Here is a 13,177-nt window from a genome sequence, read left to right as displayed (position 1 = left end):
CTTCAGAATATTGGTCCAATGTCCGCGTACAAATGAAACGTAAAAAAATGGAAAATTTTCTCTTTCTGGCGACCCCCTTTTGACCTATAGAAAGACCCATCAATTTAAACAATGTTGGAGAAAAACTATACTCCTCTTTTCTCTACTAAAAAACAAGACCTTGAAAATTTGACATTTCTACCATTTGTTCTACTATAAAAATGTATGTTTCGCCCAGATTTCTATATACCAGACTCTCCCAATTTCCATCCCCAACCAGCTGTTTGATGAGTGGAATATAAATCAATCCCAAGATTTTTATGGCAAGGCAAGAAACCTCATATCTGATTAAAAACTCCACAGCTGTAAAAGAAAAGGGAAATTGGGGTTTGCCATGTCTAAAAAATGTCTTTATTTCAGCTCAAATCAGAGCATTTCTGTACTGGTGTGATCCAAAGCATGAAGCTCTAAGGAAAAATATTGAGATTAATGTTGTAATGTTTGGATCCTGCACAGGCCTTACTGGCAGATGACGAACAATTGAGTCATTTGGAGGAAGTTAAGAATCCCTGGGTAAAATCTGTGCTTACAACATGGAAATAACTAATCAAAATGAATGATCTAAACATAGAGGTAAAAATCTGGTTGATTTATGGTCAATGTTTTGGACTTTACGGCACAGATTTGATTTAAACTCTGGATAACAAAAGATGTTTTTATTACCAGCTTGTAAAAGCTAATCACATAAAAAGGTCTGATATGTTGAAAGAATCCTTAAATTTGGAAAAACAGGACTTTTATAGGAGTTATTATAACCAAGACAACAAACAAAGTAATGACCATTATAACCCTCTGACTGAAATTTTATATAAAGCAGACCTTTCAAATCTGTTAAGAAAACGGACCATGCAGCAAGATCCAGCTCCCAATAAAAAACGTATGAGCCAAAACTATCTTTACAAATTATGATTTTTGGTCATATTATGCGTGCCTACATTTTAGAATTACAACTAAATTAGGCCAAACCTCTGCAAAACATACTTTTATAATTTGCTGTGTTATGATATTACCGAGTAGAAACTTCTCTTATCCCAACATAAATACTGGGCTTTGTGGTTGACTCCATTAGAAATCCAATTTGAAAGTGATCCCTCAGTGGTGGTTTTGTCTTTACAGTAAATGTTTCGGACTCACCATCTTTCATTCTTCAAGTGTTTTTTCTTTCTTTTTCTCTATTGCAGGCTCTTCCAACTGGCTGGACTGCTAAAGTTGCCTTTGCTTGAATAAATACCCATTAGTCTACTTCTGGAAGACAAAAAGCATAGCAATGAGACATCATAGTTGTATTTTGGAATGTTTTGGTCAGAAAAGCATTAATACAGTTGTTCCTGAGCCAATACTTTATTATCTGTCTGTTTAAGTACGTACAAAAATGCATACAGTAAATTTAGAAATAATGGGAACCAAAAATGCAGCAAAACAAGATGAGAGATGATTGAAATCAAAACTCGGTGAATGGGAGGATTCCTGAAAGATAAGTCCAAGTGACACACAGATTTACTTGAACTGTGAAAAAGAAAGGAGGGTCTATAAATCAACACCATGTAATTACATTGTTTACAGAAAAAATGTGCAAATAGCATCAAAGAGAAACAAAGTGGACGACATACATGTTGACAACATTTCAAAATTAGTTGAATGTTTAAAGACAGAACATAAGCCTTGCTTTAAAGGTGTACTATGTACATTTTAAGGTGGGGGTCCGCCACCTCCTTGTCTCCATGGATATGTTATTACAGTAGTTTTCTTGGGAATTAAACTTATCTTGCATTTTATTAAATTACAGGTTTTTATTGCTCAAAAACGAGTGATACCAGTTATTTGTTTTGATCCCACACCAAGTAATACTATGACAAGTATGGCTTTATTGATCCAATACAAATACTAATGAATATTCAAATGCTTTGTAGATTTTTCCCTTATTTGTATTTTACATTATCTTTGCTCCAGCCTCCCTTGAACAGCAAAAAATCTCATTGTATTCTAAACAGAGGACACATCAAAAATACTTGTTTTGAAATTACCTCGAAATGTGAAATTGATATGGTTAAAGGGGCACTACGTAACTTTTCCGGCCTAGTCTGTCATCTTGTGTGCTACTGGTGTGCTTTTATATATCACTGGTGAGAAGACCAGATAAATTACATTATATTCTGATTCAAACAGTTTTGAAATGGGGATCGGCTTCACCATTCATTTGACAATTCCCCAAAGAGCTGGGTCGCCTCGCATGGAGCTGGTCTGTAACTTGACCTGCTTGTCTTCGGGCTCTAGGCAAAACAATAAGATGTTTAATAATACTGTTAAGTACAATAAGTAGTTGGTGGACCCTCCAGCAGAAAACATATATATGCTCCTTTAACCAAAACGACTAGCAGCTTTTTTAAAGTTTAATTGGTCTAGTCTGTGCTTGTTGGTCCCAATAGGTAATAAACATGAAACTAAATAGTACCAGAAGACCTTTGCAGCATGGAGTACAATGAGGACTTACATTTAAATAATGTTCTTTTATCAACTGTCTTGTTTTTTTGTTACACTTTCAAATGTTACACATTTCCAAAACACACATGCACATATTCTCCTCATATACAGATTGCTTTATATAAAAAGTGCAATTAAAGATACACATTTCAAAGTATTTAAAGTACTATATTCTCTCTCTCCGGCTGTGATTTATTTGTAGTGGTGTCAGTCTTTCAAAATGGCAGGATTGATGAGACAAAACCTGCTGTGAGTCCATAGTAACATGTCTCCTCTTGTCTGGAGGTTACCACTTTCCCGGGACAGAAACGCCGCACTCGTACCAGCCCACGAACGGGTGGTTTGTCCGGCGGCCGATCACGCCGAAGCTGACCGGCTCCTGTCTGTATGCACGGTAATAACCTGCAACAGAGGAAATGTTAAGGTATTTATTTCAGGAAAGATGATTCTGTGTTATAAGAAAACATCCTCATCATAAATATCATAAGTTATAACTACACACCACCTCTGTGTGGAGATGGCTCCAGCTTCTTGCCAATTATAAGCACAGGTCTGTGCCTAATCTGTTTCTGTACCTAATCTGTGTTGCAATTGCAATGTGTCCCCACCGTGGGACAAATAAAGGTTATCTTATCTTATCTGCTGACGACAGGAAACTCTCCCCCACTGCTCATGTGAAAGATCAAGAATAGAACGATTCTATTAAATTCAGATCACTGATGCTAATAGCAGGAGGAAGGGGAATTTTTGTCTACTTTTTGCAGGGAGAGATTTTGTATTTACAGGAATAGAATTGTGTAATTATTTAACTAATGTATAACAATTGTCACACACTATTGTACTTTTGAAGTGCATGTACAAAAGAAGAAGAAAATAATTGTTTGGATTTCTTCTTAATAAGATTTTATCATTATGAATAAAACATAATGTAATGGACATGTGCCAGCACTAAATAAACTGAAAACGTTTGAAATGTTTGTAATGGTTATAACTTGAGACATTGCAGGGATAGTCGGACAATTGTTTTCCCTTGGTGAAATGCATGTTTAGTGAGGCTAGGTCCTCATGCTTCTTTTCATGTGTTTAATGTATTGTTTTGTTTAGATCTTTTGTAACACTGCGAAGAAAAGGACAAAATGTTGAATTGTGTTTTGTTTTATTCACTCATCTCCACAAGGAGAGTCAGTATTACTTGTTTTCCAGAAATAGTATATATATTATGTTATAAAAACATGAAATAGGGAAGTCTCCACAAAATAGGTCAAGTTCAAGTCATTTAAAGGGGCTGTAGCTACATTCTGTGCAGCTGTAAAAGCATCTATTCAGGTGAAAATGAGTCCATTGTGCTCTGTCTGCATCTAATCATAGAGAGATTTAGCAGGAAGGGCACTGTTCACATGCTAGTTGTTGTTAACGTTACCGTGATGACAAAACTTGCTCTGGTCTTTGAAAATTGTGAAAAAAATGATACATGTGGACTTCTGCAAAGAGTTTAACTAGTTCTATTCTTCACATTTTTAAGACAGAAACTTTTTTAAACTAATCTCATGACTACAATCTAATTAAAAAAATATATCAAAATAAGATCAGTAAATAATAAATGAAATAAACAAGAAATTGATTTAAATTAAATTAATCATTGTGTGTTTTCCGTTTGAGTAGTTAAAGGTTATTACTTTATTTGTGGTTGGAAAAACAGCCTACTGTAATTCAGCAGACTTATCTGGGTGTATTTGACGACTTAAAGCTGAGTCTGAGTCTGAACCGTAATGATGAAAGTAATAATGGTGCTGTAATTAGGAAAGTGTCTGCTAATATAAAGCACATTCATTTGGACATAACCCACCCACACAGAGATGGAGACGTCGGTTTTGCTGGACTGCTGGAAAAACAGCTGCATTGCTTTACTCCAATACAACAATTACAATTTCATATTATTTCATATATTCCCATGCAGCTCTCAAGAATCAAGACTATTTAAACTTAATTCTATGTAAAATAAAATCCATGACAGTAATATTGTCTTGTTTTGTCTGTTCCAGGATTGACTCAATGTTACTGACGTGGTCACTCTTGTGCGTAGCGACAGTTGGTTTACCTTGAGCGGAGGGCAGCGTGTTGGACAGGTGGACGGGGCCTGTCCTCCCATTCCTGTACGAGTCCACAAACTGACAGTGGTCCTCACCCTGTCCCAGCGTGTCCCCTATACTGTAGAAGGGCTCTGAGGAAGACGCACATTACAGGAATGGTCAGTACTGGCAGTATTTTGAAATTACAAATAGTCAGAAAGTCTCTATAGGATTAAATGCAACGTTCGGCCATTAAATGAAGATAAGTTTGTCATCTTAAGAGGAGGAGCCCAGAGCAGAGAGGAGGAGCCCAGAGCAGAGAGAAGGAGGAGCCCAGAGCAGAGAGGAGGAGCCCAGAGCAGAGAGGAGGAGGAGCCCAGGGCAGAGATGAGGAGCCCAGAGCAGAGAGGAGGAGGAGCCCAGGGCAGAGATGAGGAGCCCAGAGCAGAGAGGAGGAGGAGCCCAGAGCAGAGAGGAGGGGCCCAGAGCAGAGAGGAGGAGGAGCCCAGAGCAGAGAGGAGGAGCCCAGAGCAGAGAGGAGGAGGAGCCCAGGGCAGAGATGAGGAGCCCAGAGCAGAGAGGAGGAGGAGCCCAGAGCAGAGAGGAGGGGCCCAGAGCAGAGAGGAGGAGGAGCCCAGGGCAGAGATGAGGAGCCCAGAGCAGAGAGGAGGGGGAGCCCAGAGCAGAGAGGAGGAGACCAGAGCAGAGAGGAGGAGGAGCCCAGAGCAGAGAGGAGGAGCCCAGGGCAGAGAGGAGGAGCCCAGAGCAGAGAGGAGGAGCCCAGGGCAGAGAGGAGGAGCCCAGAGCAGAGAGGAGGAGGAGCCCAGGGCAGAGATGAGGAGCCCAGAGCAGAGAGGAGGAGGAGCCCAGAGCAGAGAGGAGGAGCCCAGGGCAGGGAGGAGGAGCCCAGGGCAGAGAGGAGGAGCCCAGAGCAGAGAGGAGGAGCCCAGAGCAGAGAGGAGGAGGAGCCCAGAGCAGAGAGGAGGAGCCCAGAGCAGAGAGGAGGAGCCCAGAGCAGAGAGGAGGAGGAGCCCAGGGCAGAGAGAAGGAGGAGCCCAGAGCAGAGAGGAGGAGCCCAGAGCAGAGAGAAGGAGGAGCCCAGGGCAGAGATGAGGAGCCCAGAGCAGAGAGGAGGAGGAGCCCAGGGCAGAGAGAAGGAGGAGCCCAGAGCAGAGAGGAGGAGCCCAGAGCAGAGAGAAGGAGGAGCCCAGAGCAGAGAGGAGGAGCCCAGAGCAGAGAGGAGGAGGAGCCCAGGGCAGAGATGAGGAGCCCAGAGCAGAGAGGAGGAGGAGCCCAGGGCAGAGATGAGGAGCCCAGAGCAGAGAGGAGGAGGAGCCCAGAGCAGAGAGGAGGGGCCCAGAGCAGAGAGGAGGAGGAGCCCAGAGCAGAGAGGAGGAGCCCAGAGCAGAGAGAAGGAGGAGCCCAGAGCAGAGAGGAGGAGCCCAGAGCAGAGAGGAGGAGGGGCCCAGAGCAGAGAGGAGGAGCCCAGAGCAGAGAGGAGGAGCCCAGGGGAGAGAGGAGGAGCCCAGGGCAGAGATGAGGAGCCCAGAGCAGAGAGGAGGAGGAGCCCAGAGCAGAGAGGAGGAGCCCAGAGCAGAGAGGAGGAGCCCAGAGCAGAGAGGAGGAGGAGCCCAGAGCAGAGAGGAGGAGCCCAGAGCAGAGAGGAGGAGCTCAGAGCAGAGAGGAGGAGGAGCCCAGAGCAGAGAGGAGGAGGAGCCCAGAGCAGAGAGGAGGAGGAGCCCAGGTCAAAGAGGAGGAGCCCAGAGCAGAGAGGAGGAGGAGCCCAGAGCAGAGAGGAGGAGCCCAGAGCAGAGAGGAGGAGGAGCCCAGAGCAGAGAGGAGGAGCCCAGAGCAGAGAGGAGGGGCCCAGAGTAGAGAGGAGGAGCCCAGAGCAGAGAGGAGGAGCCCAGAGCAGAGAGGAGGAGGAGCCCAGAGCAGAGAGGAGGAGCCCAGAGTAGAGAGGAGGAGCCCAGAGCAGAGAGGAGGAGCCCAGAGCAGAGAGGAGGAGGAGCCCAGAGCAGAGAGGAGGAGGAGCCCAGAGCAGAGAGGAGGAGGAGCCCAGAGCAGAGAGGAGGAGGAGCCCAGGTCAAAGAGGAGGAGCCCAGAGCAGAGAGGAGGAGCCCAGAGCAGAGAGGAGGGGCCCAGAGCAGAGAGGAGGAGCCCAGAGCAGAGAGGAGGAGCCCAGAGCAGAGAGGAGAAGCCCAGAGCAGAGAGGAGGAGCCCAGAGCAGAGAGGAGGAGGAGCCCAGAGCAGAGAGGAGGAGCCCAGAGCAGAGAGGAGGAGCCCAGAGCAGAGAGGAGGAGCCCAGGGCAGAGAGGAGGAGCCCAGGGCAGAGAGGAGGAGCCCAGAGCAGAGAGGAGGAGCCCAGAGCAGAGAGGAGGAGCCCAGAGCAGAGAGGAGGAGACCAGAGCAGAGAGGAGGAGGAGCCCAGAGCAGAGAGGAGGAGCCCAGGGCAGAGAGGAGGAGCCCAGAGCAGAGAGGAGGAGCCCAGGGAAGAGAGGAGGAGCCCAGAGCAGAGAGGAGGAGGAGCCCAGGGCAGAGATGAGGAGCCCAGGGCAGAGAGGAGGAGGAGCCCAGAGCAGAGAGGAGGAGCCCAGGGCAGAGAGGAGGAGCCCAGGGCAGAGAGGAGGAGCCCAGAGCAGAGAGGAGGAGCCCAGAGCAGAGAGGAGGAGCCCAGAGCAGAGAGGAGGAGCCCAGAGCAGAGAGGAGGGGCCCAGGGCAGAGAGGAGGAGCCCAGAGCAGAGAGGAGGTGCCCAGAGGAGGAGCCCAGAGCAGAGAGGAGGAGCCCAGGGCAGAGAGGAGGGGCCCAGAGCAGAGAGGAGGAGCCCAGAGCAGAGAGGAGGAGGAGCCCAGAGCAGAGAGGAGGAGCCCAGAGCAGAGAGGAGGAGCCCAGGGCAGAGAGGAGGGGCCCAGAGCAGAGAGGAGGAGCCCAGAGCAGAGAGGAGGAGCCCAAGGCAGAGAGGAGGAGCCCAGAGCAGAGAGGAGGAGCCCAGAGCAGAGAGGAGGGGCCCAGGGCAGAGAGGAGGAGCCCAGAGCAGAGAGGAGGTTTCCAGAGGAGGAGCCCAGAGCAGAGAGGAGGAGCTCAGGGCAGAGAGGAGGGGCCCAGAGCAGAGAGGAGGAGCCCAGAGGAGGAGCCCAGAGCAGAGAGGAGGAGCCCAGAGCAGAGAAGAGGAGCCCAGAGCAGAGAGGAGGAGCCCAGGGCAGAGAGGAGGAGCCCAGAGCAGAGAGGAGGAGGAGCCCAGAGCAGAGAGGAGGAGCCCAGAGCAGAGAGGAGGAGCCCAGAGCAGAGAGGAGGAGCCCAGAGCAGAGAGGAGGAGGAGCCCAGAGCAGAGAGGAGGAGGAGCCCAGAGCAGAGAGGAGGAGGAGCCCAGGTCAAAGAGGAGGAGCCCAGAGCAGAGAGGAGGAGGAGCCCAGAGCAGAGAGGAGGAGCCCAGAGCAGAGAGGAGGAGGAGCCCAGAGCAGAGAGGAGGAGCCCAGAGCAGAGAGGAGGGGCCCAGAGCAGAGAGGAGGAGCCCAGAGTAGAGAGGAGGAGCCCAGAGCAGAGAGGAGGAGCCCAGAGCAGAGAGGAGGAGGAGCCCAGAGCAGAGAGGAGGAGCCCAGAGCAGAGAGGAGGAGCCCAGAGCAGAGAGGAGGAGCCCAGAGGAGAGAGGAGGAGGAGCCCAGGGCAGAGAGAAGGAGGAGCCCAGAGCAGAGAGGAGGAGCCCAGAGCAGAGAGAAGGAGGAGCCCAGGGCAGAGATGAGGAGCCCAGAGCAGAGAGGAGGAGGAGCCCAGGGCAGAGATGAGGAGCCCAGAGCAGAGAGGAGGAGGAGCCCAGAGCAGAGAGGAGGGGCCCAGAGCAGAGAGGAGGAGGAGCCCAGAGCAGAGAGGAGGGGCCCAGAGCAGAGAGGAGGAGGAGCCCAGATCAGAGAGGAGGAGGAGCCCAGAGCAGAGAGGAGGAGGAGCCCAGAGCAGAGAGGAGGAGCCCAGAGCAGAGAGGAGGAGGAGCCCAGAGCAGAGAGGAGGAGCCCAGAGCAGAGAGGAGGAGGAGCCCAGAGCAGAGAGGAGGAGGAGCCCAGAGCAGAGAGGAGGAGCCCAGAGCAGAGAGGAGGAGCCCAGAGCAGAGAGGAGGAGGAGCCCAGGGCAGAGAGAAGGAGGAGCCCAGAGCAGAGAGGAGGAGCCCAGAGCAGAGAGGAGGAGGAGCCCAGAGCAGAGAGGAGGAGGAGCCCAGAGCAGAGAGGAGGAGCCCAGAGCAGAGAGGAGGGGCCCAGAGCAGAGAGGAGGAGCCCAGAGTAGAGAGGAGGAGCCCAGAGCAGAGAGGAGGAGCCCAGAGCAGAGAGGAGGGGCCCAGAGCAGAGAGGAGGAGCCCAGAGTAGAGAGGAGGAGCCCAGAGCAGAGAGGAGGAGCCCAGAGCAGAGAGGAGGAGGAGCCCAGAGCAGAGGAGGAGCCCAGAGCAGAGAGGAGGAGCCCAGGGCAGAGAGGAGGAGCCCAGAGCAGAGAGGAGGATTCCAGAGGAGGAGCCCAGAGCAGAGAGGAGGAGCCCAGGGCAGAGAGGAGGGGCCCAGAGCAGAGAGGAGGAGCCCAGAGGAGGAGCCCAGAGCAGAGAGGAGGAGCCCAGAGCAGAGAAGAGGAGCCCAGAGCAGAGAGGAGGAGGAGCCCAGGTCAAAGAGGAGGAGCCCAGAGCAGAGAGGAGGAGGAGCCCAGAGCAGAGAGGAGGAGCCCAGAGCAGAGAGGAGGAGGAGCCCAGAGCAGAGAGGAGGAGCCCAGAGCAGAGAGGAGGGGCCCAGAGCAGAGAGGAGGAGCCCAGAGTAGAGAGGAGGAGCCCAGAGCAGAGAGGAGGAGCCCAGAGCAGAGAGGAGGAGGAGCCCAGAGCAGAGAGGAGGAGGAGCCCAGAGCAGAGAGGAGGAGGAACCCAGAGCAGAGAGGAGGAGGAGCTCAGGTCAAAGAGGAGGAGCCCAGAGCAGAGAGGAGGAGGAGCCCAGAGTAGAGAGGAGGAGCCCAGAGCAGAGAGGAGGAGGAGCCCAGAGCAGAGAGGAGGAGCCAAGAGCAGAGAGGAGGGGCCCAGAGCAGAGAGGAGGAGCCCAGAGTAGAGAGGAGGAGCCCAGAGCAGAGAGGAGGAGCCCAGAGCAGAGAGGAGGGGCCCAGAGCAGAGAGGAGGAGCCCAGAGTAGAGAGGAGGAGCCCAGAGCAGAGAGGAGGAGCCCAGAGCAGAGAGGAGGAGGAGCCCAGAGCAGAGAGGAGGAGCCCAGGGCAGAGAGGAGGAGCCCAGAGCAGAGAGGAGGAGCCCAGGGCAGAGAGGAGGAGCCCAGGGCAGAGAGGAGGAGCCCAGAGCAGAGAGGAGGAGCCCAGAGCAGAGAGGAGGAGCCCAGAGCAGAGAGGAGGAGCCCAGAGCAGAGAGGAGGAGGAGCCCAGAGCAGAGAGGAGGAGCCCAGAGCAGAGAGGAGGAGCCCAGAGCAGAGAGGAGGAGGAGCCCAGAGCAGAGAGGAGGAGCCCAGAGCAGAGAGGAGGAGCCCAGAGCAGAGAGGAGGAGGAGCCCAGAGCAGAGAGGAGGAGGAGCCCAGAGCAGAGAGGAGGAGCCCAGAGCAGAGAGGAGGAGGAGCCCAGAGCAGAGAGGAGGAGCCCAGAGCAGAGAGGAGGGGCCCAGAGCAGAGAGGAGGAGCCCAGAGTAGAGAGGAGGAGCCCAGAGCAGAGAGGAGGAGCCCAGAGCAGAGAGGAGGAGGAGCCCAGAGCAGAGAGGAGGAGCCCAGAGCAGAGAGGAGGAGCCAAGAGCAGAGAGGAGGAGGAGCCCAGAGCAGAGAGGAGGAGGAGCCCAGGTCAAAGAGGAGGAGCCCAGAGCAGAGAGGAGGAGGAGCCCAGAGCAGAGAGGAGGAGCCCAGAGCAGAGAGGAGGAGGAGCCCAGAGCAGAGAGGAGGAGGAGCCCAGAGCAGAGAGGAGGAGGAGCCCAGAGCAGAGAGGAGGAGCCCAGAGCAGAGAGGAGGAGGAGCCCAGAGCAGAGAGGAGGGGCCCAGAGCAGAGAGGAGGGGCCCAGAGCAGAGAGGAGGAGCCCAGAGTAGAGAGGAGGAGCCCAGAGCAGAGAGGAGGAGCCCAGAGCAGAGAGGAGGAGGAGCCCAGAGCAGAGAGGAGGAGCCCAGGGCAGAGAGGAGGAGCCCAGAGCAGAGAGGAGGAGCCCAGAGCAGAGAGGAGGAGCCCAGGGCAGAGAGGAGGGGCCCAGAGCAGAGAGGAGGAGCCCAGAGCAGAGAGGAGGAGCCCAAGGCAGAGAGGAGGAGCCCAGAGCAGAGAGGAGGAGCCCAGAGCAGAGAGGAGGGGCCCAGGGCAGAGAGGAGGAGCCCAGAGCAGAGAGGAGGAGCCCAGAGGAGGAGCCCAGAGCAGAGAGGAGGAGCCCAGGGCAGAGAGGAGGAGCCCAGAGCAGAGAGGAGGAGCCCAGAGGAGGAGCCCAGAGCAGAGAGGAGGAGCCCAGAGCAGAGAGGAGGAGCCCAGAGCAGAGAGGAGGAGCCCAGGGCAGAGAGGAGGAGACCAGAGCAGAGAGGAGGAGCCCAGAGCAGAGAGGAGGAGGAGCCCAGAGCAGAGAGGAGGAGCCCAGAGCAGAGAGGAGGAGGAACCCAGAGCAGAGAGGAGGAGGAGCTCAGGTCAAAGAGGAGGAGCCCAGAGCAGAGAGGAGGAGGAGCCCAGAGTTGAGAGGAGGAGCCCAGAGCAGAGAGGAGGAGGAGCCCAGAGCAGAGAGGAGGAGCCAAGAGCAGAGAGGAGGGGCCCAGAGCAGAGAGGAGGAGCCCAGAGTAGAGAGGAGGAGCCCAGAGCAGAGAGGAGGAGCCCAGAGCAGAGAGGAGGGGCCCAGAGCAGAGAGGAGGAGCCCAGAGTAGAGAGGAGGAGCCCAGAGCAGAGAGGAGGAGCCCAGAGCAGAGAGGAGGAGGAGCCCAGAGCAGAGAGGAGGAGCCCAGGGCAGAGAGGAGGAGCCCAGAGCAGAGAGGAGGGGCCCAGAGCAGAGAGGAGGAGCCCAGGGCAGAGAGGAGGAGCCCAGGGCAGAGAGGAGGAGCCCAGAGCAGAGAGGAGGAGCCCAGAGCAGAGAGGAGGAGCCCAGAGCAGAGAGGAGGAGCCCAGAGCAGAGAGGAGGAGGAGCCCAGAGCAGAGAGGAGGATCCCAGAGCAGAGAGGAGGAGCCCAGAGCAGAGAGGAGGAGGAGCCCAGAGCAGAGAGGAGGAGCCCAGAGCAGAGAGGAGGAGCCCAGAGCAGAGAGGAGGAGGAGCCCAGAGCAGAGAGGAGGAGGAGCCCAGAGCAGAGAGGAGGAGCCCAGAGCAGAGAGGAGGAGGAGCCCAGAGCAGAGAGGAGGAGCCCAGAGCAGAGAGGAGGGGCCCAGAGCAGAGAGGAGGAGCCCAGAGTAGAGAGGAGGAGCCCAGAGCAGAGAGGAGGAGCCCAGAGCAGAGAGGAGGAGGAGCCCAGAGCAGAGAGGAGGAGCCCAGAGCAGAGAGGAGGAGCCAAGAGCAGAGAGGAGGAGGAGCCCAGAGCAGAGAGGAGGAGGAGCCCAGGTCAAAGAGGAGGAGCCCAGAGCAGAGAGGAGGAGGAGCCCAGAGCAGAGAGGAGGAGCCCAGAGCAGAGAGGAGGAGGAGCCCAGAGCAGAGAGGAGGAGGAGCCCAGAGCAGAGAGGAGGAGGAGCCCAGAGCAGAGAGGAGGAGCCCAGAGCAGAGAGGAGGAGGAGCCCAGAGCAGAGAGGAGGGGCCCAGAGCAGAGAGGAGGGGCCCAGAGCAGAGAGGAGGAGCCCAGAGTAGAGAGGAGGAGCCCAGAGCAGAGAGGAGGAGCCCAGAGCAGAGAGGAGGAGGAGCCCAGAGCAGAGAGGAGGAGCCCAGGGCAGAGAGGAGGAGCCCAGAGCAGAGAGGAGGAGCCCAGAGCAGAGAGGAGGAGCCCAGAGCAGAGAGGAGGAGCCCAGAGCAGAGAGGAGGAGCCCAGGGCAGAGAGGAGGAGCCCAGGGCAGAGAGGAGGAGCCCAGAGCAGAGAGGAGGAGCCCAGAGCAGAGAGGAGGAGCCCAGAGCAGAGAGGAGGAGACCAGAGCAGAGAGGAGGAGGAGCCCAGAGCAGAGAGGAGGAGCCCAGGGCAGAGAGGAGGAGCCCAGAGCAGAGAGGAGGAGCCCAGGGAAGAGAGGAGGAGCCCAGAGCAGAGAGGAGGAGGAGCCCAGGGCAGAGATGAGGAGCCCAGGGCAGAGAGGAGGAGGAGCCCAGAGCAGAGAGGAGGAGCCCAGGGCAGAGAGGAGGAGCCCAGGGCAGAGAGGAGGAGCCCAGAGCAGAGAGGAGGAGCCCAGAGCAGAGAGGAGGAGCCCAGAGCAGAGAGGAGGAGCCCAGAGCAGAGAGGAGGGGCCCAGGGCAGAGAGGAGGAGCCCAGAGCAGAGAGGAGGTGCCCAGAGGAGGAGCCCAGAGCAGAGAGGAGGAGCCCAGGGCAGAGAGGAGGGGCCCAGAGCAGAGAGGAGGAGCCCAGAGCAGAGAGGAGGAGGAGCCCAGAGCAGAGAGGAGGAGCCCAGAGCAGAGAGGAGGAGCCCAGGGCAGAGAGGAGGGGCCCAGAGCAGAGAGGAGGAGCCCAGAGCAGAGAGGAGGAGCCCAAGGCAGAGAGGAGGAGCCCAGAGCAGAGAGG

General features: G+C 54.5%; 1 long non-coding RNA gene across 1 annotated transcript; it reads right to left on the bottom strand.

Annotated features, from left to right (window-relative positions):
- Positions 1–1,361: 1,361 nt before the first annotated feature.
- LOC140365391 (uncharacterized) lies at positions 1,362–4,743 on the bottom strand. The gene is made up of 2 exons (XR_011927822.1): positions 4,619–4,743; positions 1,362–2,922 (listed from the first exon to the last, which is right to left on the bottom strand). It is a non-coding gene; the product is annotated as an uncharacterized lncRNA (long non-coding RNA).
- Positions 4,744–13,177: the final 8,434 nt, after the last annotated feature.

The sequence above is a fragment of the Eucyclogobius newberryi genome, unplaced genomic scaffold (assembly GCF_026437365.1).
Source record: "Eucyclogobius newberryi isolate DKJ021-1_F unplaced genomic scaffold, fEucNew1.0.hap1 SCAF_1, whole genome shotgun sequence".
Lineage (NCBI taxonomy): Eukaryota > Metazoa > Chordata > Actinopteri > Gobiiformes > Gobiidae > Eucyclogobius > Eucyclogobius newberryi.
This window is presented reverse-complemented; position numbering and strand designations above follow the sequence as displayed.